Source organism: Priapulus caudatus, unplaced genomic scaffold, assembly GCF_000485595.1.
Source record: "Priapulus caudatus unplaced genomic scaffold, Priapulus_caudatus-5.0.1 Scaffold250, whole genome shotgun sequence".
Taxonomy (NCBI): domain Eukaryota; kingdom Metazoa; phylum Priapulida; class Priapulimorpha; order Priapulimorphida; family Priapulidae; genus Priapulus; species Priapulus caudatus.
In genome coordinates, this window is record NW_014577311.1 from 328,174 (window position 1) to 329,421 (window position 1,248).

Here is a 1,248-nt window from a genome sequence, read left to right on the forward strand (position 1 = left end):
CGCGTGTGTGTGCCCGCGCGTCTGTGTGCGAGCGTCTGTGTGCGTGCGTGTAAGTACGAGCGTGTAAGTACGAGCGTGGGTGTGCGTGCGTGTTGGGCACATCAGATGACGCATTCTTTCTGAGGCGGGTTACACCCGTCACGAATCTTTTGTGTAGTGTGGTAGGTACGTGTCTGGGAGGGGGAGGGGGTCGGCCTACGGTTACTATACGTGGGAGTCGTGGACGAGTCGTGGGGCATGTCGAACCCCTGTTATACTCTCCAGCAGCTGCATAGATCGCTGCTTCCTGTAAAAACAACTTGTGTAGTTTATTACACTTGGATTTCTTATTTTGTCATTGGCGAGCGTACTAAGCCACCAACGCTGCATTGCACAACATATATTTTGTTGTCATATATATAATATATGATATACATACACATACACATACATATACATACATGTATTTTTTTGTAAAAGCGATTGTCGTAAAACGGACAATATACAACCCTTAAGAAAATATTCTATAGAATACTATAAAATGTCTATAGAAAAGTATAGAAAACATTTTCTTATAGAAATTTTATAGAATTCTGTGGATGTTTTTCTATAGAAAATCTATAGAATTCAAGAATGAGTTCTATAGAAAAAAAATTATATGATAAAAATATAGTATTCAAAGCAATTAGTTTTATTCTGTAGCAATATTTTATAGAATTCTGTAGATGTTTTCCTATAAAAAATATTTACTATACCAAATCTATAGAATTCAAGAGTGAGTTCTATAGAAAAAAAATTATATGATAAAAATATAGTATTCAAAGCAACTAGAGTAGAAGGAAGAATTCAACCCACGCAAACCGCAACATACACACAACTCGACCTGGCACTTACGTTCGCGGTAATCATAATCACCTAGTCTAACCCTGGGTCGCGTCCTATTTGCTGCGTGTTAGCGCTGCTTCGGATAACAGTCCAACGGAAACGGTCAGGGGCCAGTCTACGCTGAGCGCGCGCTTGTGTCATAACGGTTGTGCATAACGGCCAGCCAGTCTTAGTCGAGCCCACAGGCACTTGGAGCGTTTCAATAAAATATAATGCTAAATAAATACGAAATTTATTTACTACCAAAGTCTTAATGTTTCTATATTCTCTTTCACCTATTATTGCCGACAATTTCCTGTAAATGTAAATGCCGTCCAAATGCTCATCTACAACAGTCACACAGAACCGTACGGTTCCACTGTCGTCTGCTAACCTAGTTGCAGC